This window comes from Enhydra lutris, unplaced genomic scaffold (genome assembly GCF_002288905.1).
Source record: "Enhydra lutris kenyoni isolate GAN:26980312 unplaced genomic scaffold, ASM228890v2 scaffoldscaffold44, whole genome shotgun sequence".
In the NCBI taxonomy this organism is placed as follows: domain Eukaryota; kingdom Metazoa; phylum Chordata; class Mammalia; order Carnivora; family Mustelidae; genus Enhydra; species Enhydra lutris.
The window spans coordinates 13,679,732-13,698,855 of record NW_019154128.1 but is presented as its reverse complement, the minus strand read 5'-3'; positions in this window follow the sequence as shown (position 1 = coordinate 13,698,855).

Sequence of the window (19,124 nt, the reverse complement as noted above, 5' to 3'; positions counted from 1 at the left end):
TCTGTCCCCCATGACCAGGCTCCCCGCGAGCCTGCATCAGCAGGAGGGAGGCAGCTCCAGGGTCAGTTCTGAATTCTGAGGGGGTGGTCCCCGTCCAAGGAGGTGCCGTCTTCCTCTAGCACAGCCATCCATAAAGGGCATTTGTGCCCAGGCTATACCGCCCACCTGGGGCTGGGGGCAGGGGCGGCTTCAAACACAGTCCCACAGTGAAAGCGGGACAAACGCGCCTGTGTGCACCCTGGCCGAGGTGCCAGAGGAAGCGCGGTCAGGGCCCAAGTGTTAATGGGCCTCCTTCCTGCCCTGCCCAGGCCAGCTCCTCGGTGCTCATCCCTCTCCCCTGAAACAGCCGCTTCCGCTCAGTCTCTGCACACTCACTCCACGTCCCCCGCCACAGACCTGTCCCACTTTAACAAACATCCCTCTCAGGCTTCTATTTTATGGCTTTTCCTCGCACCTTCCTCATGTGGTCTGGAACCAACGCTCCCTGTCCCCAGAGTAGAGGCCAGGCCTGGGGTGGAGGGGGCTGGGGCTGGCCTTGAGGGCTGGGCCGGGCAAAGCTACCGAAGGGAGGCCTGGCCAGGCAGTCACACAGGAGGGATGAGCTCTGTCCTGAAGGAGGTTGTGTAGGGGGGTGGGGTGGGGGGACAAGGCAGCTGCAAGAGCCAGGACAGTCCCCCGAGAGGACAGGGAGACCACCATCCCTGAAGGGGACAGCACCAGCCCAAACAATGGCAAGTGACAACTGCAAGAAGGTGAGCAGCAGTACTTGTGGGCTTTGTTTTTATTTGTTTTTAAATGGAACATTTCTTCAGCACCAACTGTGCCGGGGCTGGGGAGCCCTGTGGCTTGATAATCTCATTTCATTTTTACAGAAACTCACCAGTACTGTCAGCCCTATTTTACAGGTGACAAACTGGGGCCCAGAAGGGCAAAGTAGCATGTGCCCAAGTCCCAGAGCTGGCTGATTAGTGGCAGAGAGAGGACTCGAGCCCAGGCAGCGTCCACACGTAGAAGAAAAGCCACGACACAATGGGCCTTTTGGTGGGACACTGTTGGACTTTTGCATCTGGGCCTGCGAGGGCCTGCTAGGTAGGTGTCCCCGGGTCTCTGGGTCAGACTCAAGAGGGCCAACGAGGCAGCATTCAACCCCAGGGCTGTCTGTGCCCTCGCACACTGGAGCCTCAAGCTCCCGCAGATGTCAGCATCCTCTTACATGCTATAGCATTTCCCACATTAAGGGGCCACATTTTTGAATGTGTGTAGAAGCTGTTAAATAACACATGCATTCATTTAAAAGTGAGACCAAATGTATACTTTGCTCCTGGTCATTTCTATTTTTTTCTGCAGTCTTAGGATTTTAAAAGTACCACTGCCATCACAGGGAGCAGGGATATGGTCTGCAAAATGTTTCAGTTCTATGAAAGAACGCTTGTGTTCAAAAAGTTCAGAAACTACTTTACAGATTGAGACACCAATGCCCAGAGAGGTGGCACATCCTGGGCAAGTTTCAGAGCAAACTAGGGCCCAGGGCCCTATTAAGTGGGGTGAGGCACTCCTTTTATCAGGGCAGCCCCCCACATCTCATCAAAGAAGGGGGGCTGAGCTGCAGGGGTTGGACCCCTAAGGATCCAAACCGGGGGTGGGGGGTTGCACCAGGCTTGAGGGACTAAGGGACTAGAAGAAACTCAGGAGCCTCCCCTTTCTCCCTGCAACGCGGGGACAATTCCAGCGCCCAGGAAAGAACCCCAGCCTTACCAGTCATTTGCTTCTCAAAGCCCTTCCCTAGGTGGGCATTTGCAGATCATGCTGGGGGAAGAAGCCAGCTGTATTTGGACAAGTAGGAAGATGGAGGGACTTTTCCAGTGGGGAAGGTCCCAGTTTTCCACACAACTGGACCAAAGGAAAAGATCCCTCCAACTGCCACTATGGAAGGAAGCAAAGGAAAACATTTTTGGGGCATTTACCATGTGCCTGGGACTGTGTTTTTGCGTGTTAGTATTTTTCTTTTGTTTTTAATCTCAACAGTCCCGCAAAGCGGATCTGACAATTCCCATTTCTACAGTCGCACTTCAGAGAGGTTAAAGGCTATTAAAAGGCAGAACCAGCACCTAGACTTGACACCACGTGGTTCTAGGGGCTCAGAGCTGGGGCAGAGAGGCCTGGGGTGGGAGCAGAGGAGGAAGGGGGCTGAGGCCCAGCCCCCACAGTCCCGGCCCCACGAACATCCTCTCTGCTTGCCTTTGTTCACAAAACCGAAAAAGTGATGATGGTTTTCCTTCCTCTCTTTAAGAAAACAACAGAATCAAAACAAACAGAGAAGGGGAACTCCCCTCCTGTAGCTTTTGCCAGAAATAAAAGGAAGAAACAGTCCCCTGTCATGCTCTGGGCAGCCCTGCTGCTGGGACAGGGCCTGGAAGGGGAAGAGAGCGCACCCCTCGTGAAACTAAAAGCTTCAGCGTCCCCGCCTCGTGGTCCTGCTCGGCGCGCCTCAGCCTCACCCCTGCAACCCTTCCTCATTCGTGGCCTCACTACCCCATTCTGACACACACAGCTGAAGCAGCTAAACTTTCCGGAGGGCTTCAGTAAATCCTAAGGAGGGACAAAGAGGAAATAAAAACACCCAAGTCCAAGAAATAAAAAACAGCTCCCAGGATGCACACTGGCACTGTCGACCCGCACAGTCAGCTCCCACTTAGGGCCCCTAGGCCCTGCCCCATTTCCAACTCCTGAGCTTCTGGCCCTGTGGTCCCCACTGAGGAAGTGTTAGCCTCACTGGGTCACTACCTTCCAAGAGTCAAGAACCTCTGTACCTTAGCAACCACAAGCGTCAACATCGGGAGAAGCCCGGGGTTGTAGGTCCTGCAGGATGCCTATCCCGACCCTGGCCAGGGCCCTCCCATTCACGCTCAATGCAGAAGCCAGTTCCAGATGTCTTGTGCTGATTGGCTCCCTTGGGGTGACTGACAGCTTCAAAGATCCGCTCCCTGCGTGTCAGTCCGCGGCCTTAAAGGCTCAGCAATGGCATCAGGAACCAAAGGCTTTGGCCTCACAGAAGCGGCAGGTCAGCCAGCCTCACACTCGCACAGGGGCTCTGGAGCCAGCAGGACCGTTTGAACACTGCCGGGGTCGATTGAGGAATTTGCGATAAGATTCAAGGTCCGACTGTAGCTGGAGAATGGTTTCTTCCCATTGAGACTAGTCTCAGCAAATATGAAATGAGCACTTAGTCATGTACTGAGTACTGTATCTGGTCCTGGGGGGCAATGTGTGAAAATAGACGAGTCTCAGAGTGTCCCAGGACCTGGGAAAGACGGCGGTGGCAGACGGTTTTTCTAAACAGTTACAAGAGACTCTCGATGGAGGCGCCTGGGTGGCTCAGTGGGTTAAGCCTCTGCTTTCGGGCTCAGGTCATAATCCCAGGGTCTTGGGATCGAGCCCCACATCAGGCTCCCTGCTCAGCAGGGAGCCTGCTTCCTCCTCTCTCTCTCTCTCTCTGCCTGCCTCTCTGCCTACTTGTGATCCGTCTGTCAAATAAATAAATAAATAAATAATCTTTGGGGGGAAAAAAGAGAGACTCTCGATGGAAACTCCTCCCTTCTTGGAGCTGTGGGAGGTCGGAGGGAGAAATGCGCAGGTGACATTGCCGACTGTGGATTCCTGCGCCTCCGGCTCCGGGCTCCCTTGTGTACCCCAGGGCCGTTGACAGGTCCTGTACTTAGTAGGTGCTCAGTTGGCGGCTGTGGGATGAACAGTCACTGTCTGGGGGTGGTGTGGGTTAAATGAGGTGCACCCTGCATAGGGACACGTAGCACTTGCTGGCTTTCCTCAGCTTTATGATGATGGTAGTGTGTCTTCCCACAGGCCCAGGAAGCTTTTGGAGGGCAGGCACTGTGTGATAGCTACCCCGCATCCTCTCCCAGGTCCCAGCTCGGCGTTGCGCCGCTGGAAGAGCTCAGTAACGCTAGCAGACCAGCTCTGAAGGATTTGGTTTCTCCCCAGCCCAGAACACCCTCCTCTGTCCCGAGCACACTCTTACTGTCTCTAATGCCTGTTCTATCTGCCTCCTCCAGGAAGTCTTCCCGGTCACTGAGCTTGGGTCAGACCCCTCCACCACCCCGATGTGTGCATGGCCCATAAGTCTGGATCAATGCATTATGATAGAGCCATTTCTGGTTTGGGCAGCTGGCCTCCAGGAGAGTGCACCCCGCCCCCTTCCCGGGTCTCTGCGGAGCCTCGCTCAGCAGCAGCCCAGCAAGATTTTGATGAATGAATTCCTGAATTTGCCCTGTGATCTTCAGCAAATTCCCTCTGTCCCCTTCTAACAAGGGGAAAACACTGTCTTTCTTGGATAAGCGGGAGAAAAGGGTCTGGAGGCGAAGGAGGCAGGGCCAGGAGGAGAATGGAGTGGCTTGTGACATCCACCATGGGAAGATGGGATCTGAAAGGGGTTCCTCCAGTGAGCGCCAAGGCAGAAATGGCCCCACACTCGGATGTGCCCCGGGTGGGGGTCTCTTCTCACATAGGGATGGAAGGGCGTGGTCCCTTGGCAGAGCCCATTTTAAAAAGGAGATCTATGTCTCCAGGCTTTTCCCATCAGGTAACCTGGTTCCCGAGACCTTCCCGTGGGATCTGTCCCACCCTCCTGGCCGTCAGCACCAGGTGTGACCTTGAGTCAGTCACCAATCACCCCTGGTCTTCCAAGTTCTCCTCTCTCCTGAGCAGGGCTTAAGAAGCCACCATGCGCAGGTGCCTGGGAAGGAGTCCAGGGATGGGATCCTGGCTGGCTGACCACCCCCCACTGGGGTGTTGGCCCAGGCCCGAGGGTTTCAGGTTTCAGCTTGCAGAGTGTTTTCCTGTCTAGGGCACTTTCTATTTTTCAATACTTTTCCTATCACAGCCAAACAACAAAAAAGGAAATTGGTGAGCCTTCTAAGGCCTGGGAGACTGGGGGTGGGCAGAACCCACCATGGGAAAGGCCGGAGGCAGGCCTGGAGGGGGAGAGGCCCCTCTACCCCCATCCCCCCCCCCCTTCACTCCCCTCCCCACAGGGCTGACTCATTGTTTTGCAACAAACATCAGACAGTCAAACCCTGGCAGTTTCTCGAAGTCCAGGCTGGGTTCAATCCCAGCCCTCCCAATGGCCAGGCCCGCCCCAAACGATTGGGTTATCTTCCCCCGCATCCCTTTTGTTTGGGGGCAGCCACTTGCTCCCCCGAGGTGAACAGACTCTGGGCAAGTGAGAAAAGGAGGCACCCATTTATCTCCTGAGGCCACGGAGGCCTGGCGGGGTGCGAGATACTCCCCTCCCCCAGAGAGGCTCCCCACTGGAGGGGAGGGATTTCAGAGCATGACATCCACAGCCCAGTGCCTGGGTTCAGATCCCCCAGCTCTGCCACTTACTGCTGGTGACCTTGGGCACTGATCCTACCTGCTTCCATCTCCCTGTCTGCAGAATGTTGGGATAACTGAATCTACCTGATAGAGTTGTTGTGAGCATTGACGAGTTCATATATATAAAGGGTTATATAAATAATGTTGATTTTTTAAGAGTTAAATATAAGAGGTGTTAACTGGGTTGGGGAGGTGGTCTATAAGTAATGTTACATAAAATAAGCCCAACACCCAAGGCCAGGCTCTGAGAGAATTTCCTAGCCCCAGCCCCACTTCCTCCAGCAGGCCAGCTCCTTCACTCTGCATCCCTGAGCTGAGGGCATTGATGGGCCCCAGCAGGATAGGCACTAAGACCCCAAGCTCCTTTTCAAATGGAAGCTGTGGGGGGGTGGAAATCCTTGGGGAAGGTAGGCGCCAGCCTGGGAGGGTCTGACCACCTGAGGGGTTACACAGAGAGGCTTTTTGGTTTCTTGCAAGAGCTTTTGGAATTTCATAAAGATACCTGCAGGGATGGAGAGCCCACAGCGGGTGTGTGTGTGTGTGTGTGTGTGTGTGTGTGTGTGTGTGTGTGTAGGGATGGGGGAGTGGGGGAGGGCTGCAAGCTCTCTCTGAAATCCCAGCAGTGGGACCTGTCCTGCCATTTTCTTTTCTGGGCTGATTTTCCCCAAGGGCTTACTTCTTGGGCTCAGTTTCCATATTCAGATCTTGATTCTGACACTTACTAGCTGGGAGACTTTGGGCAAGTTACTTCCTCTCCTCTAAAGCTCCATTTCCTTGTCTATAACAAGAGATAATAATCCTGCCTTGTATGGCCAGCAGGGAATCCAATGAGGCAACACAGGCAAAGCTCGTAGTGAGGTGCCTGGGTGCAGGACCAGGGATCCATCAGTGGGGCACTGCTAACCCACCCTCCACCCCTGTCCTTATCTGGGACCTGAGAATCTCCTTACCTCCAGTCTGACTCCATTTGGCAGTGGATGCCCACCTCCACCCTTGACCCCACCCTGCTTCCTGCATCCTTTCCCATGAGTCTAAGGGCCCAAGGCTGGCTTCTTAGCCTCTTCCTTCCTGGCTCCCTAGTGCTGCCAATATTGCAGTGTTAATAGTGCCCAAGAGATTGGGACTGACGTCCACTCTCCTCCATCACCAGCACTAGGATGCTTGGTCACAAGTCATGGGTCTTCTCCAAGCCTCTGTCCTTCAGTCACTCATTCAGCAAATATCCCTGAGCACCTGCTCTGTGCCAGACACTGTATGGGGTGCCGCAGGTACACAATGGAATGGAATAGAGAGTCATAGTCTAGCAAGAGAGGCAACTATTAAATGTATATCCAAACCCATTCCTATTGAGTGCTACAGAAGAGTGAAGGGTGCTATGAGCTAATATTTTCTGGAGGACTCAAGAGAAGGTATTCCTGACATTTAAGCCAAGACATGAAGGATATCTAAGAATGAAAAGAACTGGGGAGGTAGAGGGAGGAAACCATGTATAGACAGCAGAAATAGCACAAGTACAAAGGCCCTGAGGTCACAAGATTTTGGTACCTGAAAGGAGTCCTCAAACTGAGCTTGGAGGGTAGAAACAACCAGGTCTGATGGGACCACACAGGTTTTGGGAAAGGTTTTGGACTAGAACCTAGTCCTTAACTAGGACTAGGACTAAAACCTAGTAGTTTTAAGAAATGGGCGGATGTGATAAGAGCACCTTCAAAAATGTCTCCAGCAGCTGATTGGATAATGGCTGGGGTGGATTCTGGGAGATCAAGGAAGAGGCTATCTTTCAAGAGAGCTGGATGAGAGAGAGCAGAGGTGGAGAAGAGGGGGCACAGCCAGGGTTTAAGGAGTAGATACAATAGGAATTGGTGATAGGGGAGGTGTGGAGGCTGAAGGAAAATGTGTCAAAAAGGACTCTCAGGTTTCTGTCATGGGAAGCTGGTGGAGGATAAGACTAGTTGCAGAAGGAGGAGGTCCCAGGGGAGAGGCAGATTTGATGGGAGGGAAGATAGCAGGAGTTTAATTTTAGACATTTATGTCTAAAAGACATTTAAGGGCACCTGGGTGGCTCAGTGGGTTAAGCCGCTGCTTTCAGCTCAGGTCATGATCTCAGGGTCCTGGGATCGAGTCCCACATCGGGCTCTCTGCTCCGCAGGGAGCCTGTTTCCTCCTCTCTCTCTCTCTCTCTGCTTGCCTCTCTGTCCACTTGTGATCTCTCTCTGTCAAATAAATAAAATCTTTAAAAAATAAAAAAAAAAATAAAAGACATTTAAAATTTGTTTTAATTAAAAATATTTCTTGGGGCACTTTGGTGGCTCAGTGGGTCAAGCCTCTGCCTTCGGTTTGGGTCATGGTCTCAGGGTCCTGGGGTCGAGCCCCATGTCGGGCTCTGCTCAATGGGGAGCCTGCTTCCGGCTCTCTCTCTGCCTGCCTCTCTGCCTACTTGCGATCTCTCTCTCTCCATCAAATAAATAAATAAAATCTTTTAAAAAATATTTCTTTAAAGATTTTTAAATTTCATTTATTTGACAGAGAGAGCATGACTGGGGTGGGGGGGAAGGGCAGAGGGAGAGGGACAAGCAGACTCCCTGCTGAGGGGAGCCCAACACTGGGCTCCACCCATCCCAGGACCCTGAGATCATGACCTGAGCCAAAGTCAAATGTTTAACAGGCTGAACTACCCAGGCACCCTTAAACATAAAAAATTTTTAAAAGGGGCGTCTGACTGGCTCAGTCAGTAGAACCTGTGGCTCTTAATCTCAGGGTCATGAATTCGAGTCCCACGTTGGGCGTAGAGACTACTTTAAAAAAAAAAAGATAGAAATAAATAGAAATCTCAGTATCAAGTAGGCAGCTGGATACATCAGTCTTAAGTTCCAGATTAAGAATTGGAAGTTGTGGGCATGGGATCATTCTGACCCGGGAATGGACAGGATTGCCTGGGAGAGAGGAACCTATGCTATTCAAAGAGCACCAAGCCCAAGGCCTGAGGGGCGCCCCAATTAAGCGTCAGGGGAAACTGGAGGCTCCGTTTGATCAGCTCCAAAATGGGTCAGGGGCTGCCGCTCCCAGCGGGACTGGGGATTGTATATTAAGCAACGAATGCCGGCACTTAGAGCCAGCACCCCAGCATACGGTATTGATGGGTGGGAAAGCTGTGAGGACACATTCAGCAGCGATTCTCTTCATTTGCAAGTGATAGAAACTCAGAGAAGTTGAAGAACAAGAGGAGCTTATTCAAAAAGATTCAGGATATCTCTGACAGACAGAGGAAGAGGGGAATCTCCCAGCCCTGCACAAAGGCCAGGATGCGGTCCTTTGGGGGACTCCCTGAGCCTCTCCTCTCAGCTTCCTGTTAAGTAACTTCTTTTTTCATGGATCCTCTGACTTCCCTTATGTGACAGGGAACACGGCTCTGCGGCTCGTGTCATGATGTTTCCGCCACCACAGAGGGACTTACTCGTATCCTGATCCCAAGTTAACAGCAGCTCAGGGAAGAGCTCTCAGCAGCTCAGCCTCATTGGGGAGCCGGCCCCTGCACAACTCAGCTCAAGGCAGCAAAGGGACTGGCACCTACAGCTGCGTGAGGGGGCCTTATGGGGCGGGGGGTGGGGAGGCCTGCTACCAGCAATCAGTAGGTGGCCCCCTCAAATTAACCTGGAAATGCACTTGGACTCAAGAAAGGGGCTAATTGGGGCGCCTGGGTGGCTCAGTGGGTTAAGCCTCTGCCTTCTGCTCAGGTCATGATCCCAGGGTCCTGGGATCAAGCCCCACATCAGGCTCTCTGCTCAGCAGGGAGCCTGCTTCCTCCTCTCTCTGCCTGCCTCTCTGCCTACTTGTGATCTCTGTCAAATAAATAAATAAAATCTTTTTAAAAAGTGGGTGGGCTAATTGGGGCGCCTGGGTGGCTCAGTCAGTTAAGTGTTGCCTTCTGCTCAGGTCATGATCTCGAGGTCCTGGAATGGAGCCCTGCCTTGGGCTCCCTGCTCAGCGGGGAGTCTGCTTCTCCCTCTGCCATTGCCTGCGTGTGCTCCCTCTCTCTCAAATAAATCTTAAAAAAAAAAAAAAAAGAAGAAGAAGAAGGAGAAAAAGAAAGAAAGAAAGAAAGAGAGAGAGAGAAAGGGGCTAATTTGGTTCCTACTGGTGATTAAAAACAAAACACAACCGCCTGTTGATCTGACACTCCCCTCATAAGCAGCCCTCTCCCAGTCGCCAGGACTTACCAGTTACCCCATCACCCGCCTCCCATGCCCATGGTGTTTGCCCACAGACAACCCCCCCCCAGCCCACTCAAGCAGGCCTTGCAGGTGGACAAGCTGCCCTTGAAGGGTCCCCTCTTCAAAGCCTTCAGCGGCCATCCTGGACCCTAGGACTGGGACCAGTTTCCCAGGCCTGACCTCTCAACTTTTCCCCTCCTTCTACAATCACACTTCTCTTATCAGCCAAGGCCCAGCTAACCCCAGACCTCCTCCAGGAAGGATCCCTGACCTTTCCAGCCTCACGCCCCCTCCCACTGACCTCCAAGGGCCTGCTGCCATATTCACTGCTTACATTTCAAGAGCTCCTGCTGCCTGCCGCTCACTGAGATTAGGAAGTGTTCTTCCATGCTTCTTCGAGCACCACCCCCATTACACAGAGAGGAAGCAGGCTCCTTGAGACTCAGTGACTTACCTGGAGTTACACCATTGGTAACCAGGTAACCAGATAACCAGGGCTTGAATCTGACCAATGACCCACCTCAAAACCGTTGCTCTACACCGGAGGTCAGCCAACTTGTGGCCCCCACTGGTCAAATTCTGCCAACCATCTGCTTCTGAACAGCTTCAGAACTATGAGGGTTTTTACGTGGCTGGGAAAAAAGATTGCCAAAAAGGGTGGCTCAGTGGGTTAAGCCTCTGCCTCTGATCTCAGGGTCCTGGGATCGAGCCCCATATTGGGCTCTCTGCTCAGCAGGGAGCCTGCTTTCCCCTCTCTCTCTCTGTCTGCCTCTCTGCCTACCTGTGATCTCTGTCAAATAAATAAATAAAATCTTAAAAAAAAAAAAAGATTGCCAAAAAGGGTAAAAATTTTGGCACGTGGGAAAACCACACAAAATTAAAATTTCATCATCCATCAATAAAGTTTTTTTTTTAAAGATTTTTATTTATTTGACAGAAAGAGGGATCACAAGTAGGCAGAGAAACAGGCAGAGAGAGAGGAAGGGAAGCAGGCTTTCTGCTGAGCAGAGAGCCGGATGTGGGGCTCGATCCCAGGACCCTGGGATCATGACCTGAGCTGAAGACAGAGGCTTTAACCCACTGAGCCACCCAGGCGCCCCCATCAATAAAGTTTTATTGGAACACCGTCACACCCATTCGTGTAGATACTGTCTATGGCTTGTTTTCTCACTGCAGTGGCTGAGCTGAGGAGTTATAAAAGAGACCAGCCTAAAATTTTTACTATTTGGCTCTTGGTAGAAGTTTTGCCAACCCCTGCTTGCCCTAAAAGGCATCACCAGCCTGCCTTACCTTGTTGTTACCTTACCTTACAGCTCCAGGAGTCCTAAACACCCGCCTGCCTCTAGGGCTTGCCGCCTTCCTGTTAGGTTGAGCCTGCTGTGGAATCTTAGAGGGAAAGCAAGGTGGGTTTTGGCCCTTTCTCATCCCCCAGGCACCCAAGACTTGCCCCAGATGGGACTGAAGTTTCAAGGACTGAGAACATCCAGAAAATCTCCCTTAGCCAACCTCTACTGGCATCCCCCAGGGCTGAGCCAAGTTGTCCATCCCAGAGTGGGCCTCAGGAGACCTTTGTTCCAACAGGATCTGACTCATCTGGAGTATGTTTGGGTCTTGTTTGATTTTGCAAGGAACCAGCTTCAAGGAAAGAACCAGAAAGGAATGGGTCTTATCCAGAAGAATGTGTCCAAGAGTTGTCCTAGGAACTAAATGGAATCATGAAAGAAACCACTAACCCTAAAGACAGGCATGTGCTTAATGATCTGAAGCTCTTGTGAGGAGGAGGAGGAGGAGTGAAATGGGGAGTTCTGGAAGCTCCCAGCTTTTGCTGGCCGGTGTGGGTCTTTCATGTAAATTAGAAAAAGGCTCCCCTACCTCTGGTGCATGGGGCTCTGCCCACACCAGGACACCCCTGGTGAGTGGAGTGAGAGCTACACTTCAGCCCTCACTCCCACCTCAGGCCAGGCACCTTTGTGCAGTGCACATACTTCACAACTGTCTGTGGCAGCCCTGCTGGACCTAGAGTAGGGAGGCCCTGAATGGGGTTTTCTGAATTCCTCTTTCTCCCCTTGCAATTCTGGTCACTACCTCCACAAACCCTCCTGGACTTCAGTTTCCTCTTTTGTATAATGAGGATGCTAGTCCTGTCTTCCTCAGGCAATTCTGAGGACGACATGAGGGAGCAGATGTGGAAATCAAGGGTGGAGGGTTTTGATGTTAACCGAATGACCAAATGGAAACCTGCCATTTGGGGTCCTCTAGAAGCTGCTATTTACAGAAAGTGCTTTGTTTGTTGACATTTTTAGAAATTATATGTTGTATAAAGTTTAGAAAGCAGAGGGCTATATTGCCCATAACCTCCCATGGTTAATACCATTTCTGTACTTTATCTTGCTTTTGGGGGGAAGGAAGGTGGGGGAGATCTGAAAAGGGGAAGATACTAGAGCAGTTCTCAAACTTCTCCTGGGGGGGGTTTGTTAAAAAGCAGGCTCTGGTCTAGTAGGTCTGGGATGGGGCCCGAGAGTCTGCATTTCAAAGGAGCTCCCAGATGATGCCCATCTGGGGGCTACACTCTGACACCAGGGCCTAGAAGGCCCTAGAGCATCCTGCAAAGGCAAAACCACGGTTTCTTTGCTCCAAGGGCACAGTAGGAGCAGTGAGAGTTTCTACTAGCCCAGCAGACCTGCTTCCGGAAGTGAGAGGCAGGTACAGGCTCCCAGGACCCCAGGGATCAGCTTGGCAGGCCGAAGATCTGGAAAGTGGGACTGAAGGCCCCCAAGGCCCCCCACCCTCAGCAGGGGGACTGAAGCTGAGGAGACCAGGAAGGGCTGGGTTTCCCCAGATCAAAGCAAGTTCTCCAGCCTTTGATTCGCAAACAAGCACCCTCTTTGGAGGCTGACTGGGGTTTGGGGCTGGCCGGCCTTGGGGGCCTGGGGTGAGTGGTCAGAGGCCCCAGCCCCCTCTCTTTTTGCATAACAGCTTGGCTGCCTAACAAAAGGGCGGTCCTTGAAAGGCCGTATGGGGCTGTTAAAAGCTTCCGGCAATGGTTTAATTGGGGGCGATTAAAGTGTCCTCCCCAGGAAGACCTGCCCTTCAAAGGCCAACGAGGCCTGGCTCCCCAGCCCTCAGCACCTTTCCCCTTGGCCACACCCCCCTGTGGTAGCCCTACCCCCCTCCGCTCCCCCGCTTCGACCCCCCACTTCCCTGCGGCTCCCTGCAGACCTCGCAAGTCAGCGACTGGCCCCTTTGGCCAGCCTGTCTGGGAAGATTCCGTCGCAGCCCCGGGACCATCAGCACCATTTGCTCACACAGTTTGGTCTCGTGGCGGAGTCTGACATGGGAGGGAGGGGAGAGCTGAGTTAGAGACACAAAGGGCTCCGAATGGGCCCACCCTGTACACTGTTGCTGTCTCTGCCCCCGGGACACCTAGACTGGCCTGGCCCCTCCTTGAGCTCCCTCACTGTCCCGTCTCCCCAGGGCCCCCTCCTGTCTGGAACTTCACGGTCACCGTTGTGGGTCCCCGGGCCTACCACACATTCACCTTCCAGACATCTGCAGAGTGCGCTACCTGGGAGGCCTTGGTGGTTCAGAGGTTACCAGACAGGGACCATGACAGGGATGGGGGTTGGGGCGGCACTGCATAAGTGAACAGGCCAAAGCGATCCTGTGTGATAATGAGGTAAAATGAGGCAGGGAAGACTCCAGAAGCAACAGAGCCTAGAGTTAGAACGTGGTCAGCTGATTTGGCCCATTTACCCTGATGTTAATCACAAGACCACAGCTGGCTCCACTGACAGACTTCGCCCCACAAAAAACCCGGGATCCCTGAAAGGGGAGGCGGGGTAGACTTTCTTTCAAGTCTAGAAATAGTTGCTCTGTGGGCATCTGGTACAGACATTTCCCCAAAGCCCAGTGGAGTCTCTCAGTTACCTTCTTTGGCTGAGTCAACCTTCAGGGAGTTATGTGAAGGGATGCCTTCGAGGCTATTTTCCTCTCTTATCCCTTTAGGCCCATCCCCCAAGGTCCAAGGCCTTTCCCTTTAGGATGCTCTATTTCATCCCTCTAGGCCCTACTCTCATTTCCCCTGTTGGGCTTTGGCCCCATTTTGACTGGCCAGAGCCCTTCTGAGGACAGGTGTGTTGGGCCGAAGGGTCTCTGGGATTTCCATATCCCAGGTAAGGAAAGTTCTTCCTTTTTCCAGGGTGAGTGTGGGATAAAACCAAGCCTAAGACTGAATGGCCTGCTTCGGGATATCCCTGTCCTGCCTTGAGACCTCTCTGTGGGGGTGTCCCTAATTATTCCCCCACACACCTGACAGCTTTCTTGTCCTGTGCCCAGAATGTGCTTTGGCCCTCAGAAACCCGTGCAGGGGAGGCCAAGTTAGCAGGGGCACTGAAAGTGGGGAGAGGGCTGAGGCTCTGAGCAGAGCCTTCTGACTTGACCCCGAAACCAGGTGCCCTGACTTCGGTTTTCAGCAATTTCTGACCTCAGAGATCCGACGCCTGCTTATACCTGTAGGGCTGTTCTATCCACCAGCAGTGAGTAGTTCCGGGCCCCAACTCCACCTCTGAAGCTCCTCGCAGAGCAGCAGACCTCAAAGATTGTCGTTCGAACTCTCTTCCCAGGCCCCCCTCTGCTTGGTGAAGAAGCCGTCTAGTGAAGCGGTTCTGCCGGGTTCATGGACTCAAGGTCAGACCTCGGGGCATCCTCGACAGGCGAGTGTGTGCTGAGGATGACTACGAGAGGCAGCTAAGAAACGGGCCTCTGGGCCCCCGGGGAAAGAGCTGTCTGCTCTCCCATCCTAGCCGCTCACCTGACTCACTCCTCTCTCCCAGGTGGCCAACTCTCCCAGTTTCCTGGGACTGAGAGGTTTCCCAGAATAAGGAACTTTCAGTTTTAAGAACCTGAATAGTCCCAGGCAAACCCTCCAGACTGAGGGAATTTCCCAGGACAGGCTTTTGGTGTCAAAACTGGAAAGGCCCTGGACAAGTTAGTCACCCAACCTTGTCCCCTACCTTCCAGCCCCACCCCCCACAGCCTGGCCTCTGTCCCCATCAGTCCCATGAAACACATACAAAGGCCACCACCAAACTTCAAATGCCAGTTCCCGTGGCCTCTTCTCCCTCCTCCTGCCCCACTGGGCGGGGGTGGTCAGGTTGGCGGAAGACTGGGGCCAAACCCCTGGGCTGGAGGGAGCGGTGTGGGTGGGGCGAGGGTCAGGCGAGTGACAGCCTTGCTTGTCCCGCCCTCTCTACGCCAGTTGCTGGCCTTGCACCCTTTATCACGCCCATACACTATCTGGACACTGAAGGAGTATCTCCTCCTAGCCCACCCCTGCCCTGCCCGGACTCAGATAAACTGAGAGGCCACCCCAGGAAGACAGAGGTAAAGCCGTGGCCTGGGTCCTTCCTTGCCCAACCCCTCTGCCCGACCCTTGGCCCAACCTTGGCCAGAAAAGCAGCAGTCCTCTCCTTGGGGTCACATACTCCATCGTGGGCATGAGTTCCTAGGCTCATTTGCAGAAGAAAATAAAATGGAGGCAAGAGAAATGAAGTGACCTGCCCAAGGTCGCTGAGAGCATGCCCAAAGCCTCCTGTGCCACAAACCCATGGAGGCTGTGTTTATAGTCTCTCCCAGGGGAGAAAGACTCACAGATGGAGATTTAGCCCTTCTATCCCCTGCTGACCTCAGGCCAGCCTCCCAGACCAGCCAAGCCCAGGGCCTGGGGCCCTGCCTCCCACAGGGCCCCTGTCCCTCAGAAGGCCTTCTGCCTGGGCTTATCCTCACCACCCAGGCCAGCTCTTTGCTGCCAAAGCTCAGCCTTGGTGCTGTGGTTCCCATTATTCCAGGGTGTCCTGACGTTCTAAACCTTCCCCAACTACTCCCGGACCCCAACCCCACTTCTATCCTCAGACAGTGGCTGAGGCCACATGGAATTCCTCGCGGTTCCAAAACATGTTTGTCTCTGTAGGGAATGTACACCTGTCCTTCACCTGGATCTGTGGAAGCTGGTCCTTCAAGGGCCTGCTTACATGTCTCCTCCTCCAGGAAGCTTCGCTGAATGTGTGAGTCCAAAACACAGTCTCCTTCTTCAAATTGCTTTAGCGTTTAACCTGTGCCAGGCACTGTACTGGGCCCTGACTCACTTAACCCTTACCACAACCACAAAGAGCAAGTACTTTACTATTATTATCCCCACGATATAGAAAAGAAGCTGAGGCACAGAGAGGTTAGGTAACAGGCCCAAGGTCACACAGCTGGAAAAGGACAGAGTCAAGATGTGACAGTTTGGATACACAGGCTGGGCTCTGTACACCACCAATGGCCTGCCCCTGGTGGTGTTTGTATCTCCGTTAGGGTTCCCTTATACACTGGGTGGTACGGAGGCTTTTACGTCCTCTTCTAGCTAGACTAGACTAGAAGTCCCTCAGTGGCAGTGACCACGGATCAGGACTGGCTTCCTAGGGATGTCTTACTCTGTGCTTAGAGAACACAGAGAAGGACCCTTACCTCAGACCCCTACATAGCTCTAGAGGCCCCTCTGGGAGGGAGCACAGGGATGCATAGAGTTCTGTTTCTGTTAGCTCTCAACCTAATTTCTCAGGAGTCTCTGCCTGGTTTCTTTTCGGCTCCAGGGGCCTGGGCCCAGCCTGAGCGTGAGATATGGGTGGGGCAGCCAGAGGGGCTGCTGGGAGAGACCCCGCCCCAGGACCTCTCTCTATCCTCTAGTCCTTCCCTCCTGAAGGCTAGCTCCATTCCCACCTCCCTAAGAAGCCATGCCTGCTGTTCCCAGGCCTGCGTGAGGCTAATCCTTCTGTCCCCTTCCCACCTGTTTCCTGTCCCCTCTGGGGGATGTGTCTGGATCCCCATCCTGACCCTCACATGCACCTGGAGCTCCCGCTGCACCTGGTGGGGAAGAGGGAGGGAAGGAGGGAACCAGAGGGAATGGGAAAAGCAACTGTGCTTTGGAGTGGACCCTGGGGTTTCTTGATGAACTGGGTATCAGCGGGGCTCAGGGCTGGGGCCGGGAGAGGAGGCTCATTCCGGCCCGAGGGTGCACGCATGTGTAGGGGGCTTTGCATGCATGTGTGAGCGTGTGTGTGTGTGTGTGTGTGTGTGAGTGTGATTCAGGGATGCCCTCCCACAGTCTGCTTATGTGCTTGAATGCTCCCAGCTACGTGTGAGGACCCATGCAGGAGGGCCCCCTCCCCCAGCAATCCTGACTCCAGCTCATCCCTCAGGATGCTCCCCTGCCCTGCCTCACCCCTGAAACCTGCCTGCTCTAGCCCTCCAGCTCATGCCGTCCTCTCCCCACCCGCTCCCGGAGCGTCCTGCAGCCCTGACCTACTGACCTACATTACAAACACTACCCATCTCATTCTGGTTCAGGCCTGGAGTTTGGTCACCCTTGCTCCCTGAGGGCAAGGCTAACTCCTTTTCAAATCACCCCAGAAGCCCAGGTGAGGGTGGGGGACCCAGGCTTCTCTGTACACACTCACAGACCTGGATTAAAACCACGGTGTTGAAGGAGCTGCATTTAAGTGAATGGAAGCCAGAGCTTGCTAGCTTTTCTTTTTCATCTTTTTTTTTTAAAGATTTTTTTTATTTGAGAGAGTGAGTGAGAGAGCATGAGCGGTGGGGAGGGGCAGAGGGAGAGGGAGAATCAGACTCCCCATTGAGCAGGGAGCCTGAAGTGGAGCTCGATCCCAGGACCGAGGCAGACACTTAACGGACTGAGGCACCCAGGAGCCCCTCATCTTTAAATTCTTTTACTCTACCTTTCTACCTATACTTTCCTAATTTGTTCACTGTCCCAATCTTCCTCTTATACAATACTTCCCTGTGTACCCATATCTCATTCGAATCTCTTCAAGATAAGAATACTTCGCCTCCTGGCACTGATGAGGAAACTGAGGCTCAGGGAGGTGACAGGATTCACTCAAGGTCACACAGCCAGGAAGCAGGGCCTGCCATCCTCATGCGTGAATGAACACCGCTCCCCACCCTGAAGCGCCTCCAGGGTCGGAGGGCGATCCAGACCCAGACGGGGTTCTTCCTGACCTTCTCATACCCTCTCCATGTCTTGAGGTCACCACGGGCGGGACACGAACCAGGGCCCCCAGGGCCAGGGGTGACCCCACCCAGCCAGCACTCCCAGAGGCCGAGGCCATGAGATCTGTGGACATTGTTCCCGGGCCATGGTTACTGATTTGACAATAGTCTTGTTCCTCCTGAGCCAGCCCTGGAGTTAATGATTAAGAAAGGGATTAAATATTAACCACCTGTCGGCCCATGGCGTAATGTCTCCGTCTGCACCTGAGCCTACCTAAAAATACCTCCCACCTGCTGGGGGCTAGCCCCATGCCCGGCTCTAAGCCCCTTGCTTCTGGTCTCCACCTCCCCATGCACCCACCCCGGCCCCAGCCCGTCTTTTCCAGACCCATGACCACCCGATTATACCCTTCCATACCCACGGCACAGACTCAAGAAGGTTTTCTACAGCTTGGCATCTGCGAACCTCACCACTGGGAGCACTCCTGGTGGGCTTTCTGGATGAGGAAGACTTGCCTGCCGCTAACCACTGGGTGTTCCTGGGGCTTGGAGGACAGCCTGGGTCAGTAGGTTACATTCCTACATGTGATCTCGTTTATCAGTGTTTTTATCTCCTCTCCCAAGTCCTTCCTCTGCCTAAAGACCTCTCTGGATCTACAGATACCAGGCCCCAGCACCCGGGGCTACAGGGGTTGAGTTCGTGGAAGAATCACGAAGGAGTGGCACCCTCCCCACCCAACCCATTTTTCTCTCTGAGCAGTCAGAATCTGGGGGCCACCTCCAGGAAGCCTGTCCGACTAACCTAGCCCTAAGCACTGTGTGGCCCTGCTCCCCCAGCTTTCCTCTGCCCTGGGTGATTCAGAACTGGTGTGGGCTGTTGCACAGCTGCAGGAAACGGGCTGCGTCTGTTAGAATAGCCCTTTGAAGTTCAACGTGTAGCCCATGTGGCTCTCCCCCAGCGGGAAGCAGGGACAGCTCGATCACACCCAAGCCTGAGGCCTGCCCTCTGGTGAGCAAGCCCGTGGTCAGCTTCCCCACTGCAAGAACCACAGACCTATGACACATAGCTCGCTGCGTCTTTTTCTAGAAAAACTGAATTCTTGGTTCAAGTAACAACTCTACTGAAAAGCTCTCAGTTTCTGCTCACGGGGAACCCCCGAGCGAGCGTGCCTGCCAAGCATCACATGGGCTTCAATTACCCTTCCCATGTGTCCTGTACAGCCTGGGGACAGGCATCATCATCCCCACTGGGCGGATGGCCAGACTGAGGCCGGGTAAGATAAAGGGACTCAGCCAGGTTCAAAGCACCAGAAAATGGCAGAGGCCGGCCCACGTGACCCCACAGCCGTGTAAAATTTAGAAGAACCTCGGATGCTGCTCTTCTTACAGTTGCCAGAACCCGGCGTCCAGCTCTTCAAATCATTTACTGATGGTGTGTTTCCTTTCTCCTTTTAACTTTCTCTCACCTACATT